Raw genomic sequence first — 2,427 nt, forward strand, 5'->3', positions numbered from 1 at the left:
TCCAGTTCTTTAGTTTATAGTTTTTTAAAAAATGTTTGTTTGTTTGTTTGTTTATGTATTTATTTATTGAGAGAAAACATGAGTTGGGGGGGGGCAGAGAGAAAGGGAGAGAGAGAGAGACCCAAGCAGGCTCCAAGCTCTGTGTGGAACCCCACAGGGGGCTTGATCCCATCACTGTGAGTTCATGACTTGAGCCAAAGTCAAGAGTCAGAGGCTTAACTGACTGAGCCACCCAGGTACCCCTTGACTTTACAGTTTGAAGAGCACATTTTGATGGTATCTTGATCTTCCCAGCTTGGAAAATAGCAACAACATTGCTAAAAATATATTATTCTTACACATTCTATTAATCATTTTGCTTACATATTGTCACATATCACATAGTACATCAGATTGTGATTGGTTGCTTTATATCTACATATTTCAGTAATTATGATAATATCTTGTTGTTTGTCTCTGCCACCCTATCATATTGTGCAGTGTCTGGCAATAGGAGACACCCAGTAAATGAAAGAATGAATCAATGGTGGTTAAATTATATATAAGAATAATAGATAGGGGTGTATGGGTGGCTCAGTCAGTTAAGCGTTGGACTCTTGATTTCAGCTGAGGTCATGATCTCATGGTTTGTGAGATCAAGCCCCATGTTGGGCTCTGTGCTGATGGTGTGGAGCCTGCTTGAAATTCTCTCTCTCTCTCTCTCTCTGCACCTCTCCTGCTCGTACTCTCTTTCTCTCTCTCACAAAATAAGTAGATAAACATTTTTTAAAAATATAAAAAAAGGATAATAGCAGGGTTTAATTGAAGATTAAGCAAAACTTAATAACTTTTTATTATGTATACTTTAAAAAAACAAAATGAGACAGAAAGATATGTTACAGTTTTAAGTATAATTTTGGAGGCAAATAATGGGCAAAGTATTCATGTTACCTATTTTCATTCATGCTTTCAGAAATTTATATTAATATATATAATACCCAGGCGCACCTGGATGGCTCAGTCGGTTGAGCATCTGACTCTTCATTTTGGCTCAGGTCATGATCTCATGGTTCATGAGTTTGAGCCCCATATCAGGCTGGGTGCTGACAGTGTGGAGCGTGCTTGGGATTCTCTCTCTCTCTCTCTCTCTCTCTCTCTCTCTGTCTCTCTCTCCTTCTCCCTCCCCCTCCTCTCAGAATAAATAAATAAACATATGCATATATATATATCCCATAATATTAGGATATTATTAGGGTATTATATTATATTATACCCATAATATTAAGATATTTTATTGATTATTTTTAAAGAGTAGATTAGTAATAGTTCTATTGAAGATAAAAAATAAATTTCTGTCAAATTGCATCTCCTACCCATCCTACCCAACTTTCTAGTTTTTTTTGGTTTCAGGTCACTAATGAAAGCATACTGATTAAACACTAGGTCTTGAAATGATAGCTAAGGAGTAGATTTTATTAAAAAGGTATTAGAGTCAAACCTCTAATCACTTGGGAAAGAGGACTTTTTTAATGGCTCTACGGATCTGCTTGGTTTTTACACTGTAAATAATAGGATTCATCACTGGTGGAAGAAGCAGACACACATTAACCATAAGAATGTGTAACATAAGGAGACGCCTTTTTCCCAAACCTATGGACAAAGCACAAGCTAATGAGAGGAATGTAGAAGATGGCCACAGCACCTATGTGGGAAATACAAGTGCTAAAGGCTTTATGCCAGTCCTCTAGGGAAGCAATGTTTAGGATAGTCTTAATAATCAGAATATAGGAGAGAAAAATAAAGGTGGAGTCCACTCCCACAGTAACTACAAGGGCAGTAAGTCCTAAAACACTGTTGATCTTATTGTCAGAACATGAAGCCAGATTATATCAGGATGGAAACAATAAGAATGAGGAAGCACATGGCTTTGGCAGAAGGATAAATGTTTAAGAAGTAGGACCAGAGGCACTAGGATCACTGTTACCCTGACAAGGACGGCAAACCATATTTTGACAATTCTGGAATCAATTAAGATGGCAGCATAGCTCAGTGAGTTACAAATGGCAATGAAGTGGTCAAAGGCCATTGCCAGGAGCACTGAGGACTCCATGACGGTAAAGAGTTGAATGAAGAATGTCTGGGCAACACAGGCATGGAAACTGATTTGTCTTGCACTGAACCAGAATATACCCAACATAGTGACCAGCGTTGAAATATACAAGCCCAAGTCAGTGGTTGAGAGCATAGAGAGGAAATAGTACATAGGTGCGTGGAGACTTGACTTGGTGATGGTGAAAAACAGGATTAAAGCATTCCCAGAGAGGGAAGTCATGTACAGATAGCAGAAGAGGATGATGGTCCAGGTGTGGGTAGCTTCAAGACCTGGAGATGTTTTCCCGTCAGGAAAAAGAATAGAGAAGTTGAAGTGATGTTAGGAAAGGATGACAT

The 2,427-nt window shown here is 38.4% G+C and overlaps 1 pseudogene; it reads right to left on the bottom strand.

Annotated features, from left to right (window-relative positions):
- Nucleotides 1-1,483: 1,483 nt before the first annotated feature.
- LOC102970736 lies at nucleotides 1,484-2,427 on the bottom strand (annotated as a pseudogene).

Source organism: Panthera tigris, chromosome D1, assembly GCF_018350195.1.
Source record: "Panthera tigris isolate Pti1 chromosome D1, P.tigris_Pti1_mat1.1, whole genome shotgun sequence".
Taxonomy (NCBI): domain Eukaryota; kingdom Metazoa; phylum Chordata; class Mammalia; order Carnivora; family Felidae; genus Panthera; species Panthera tigris.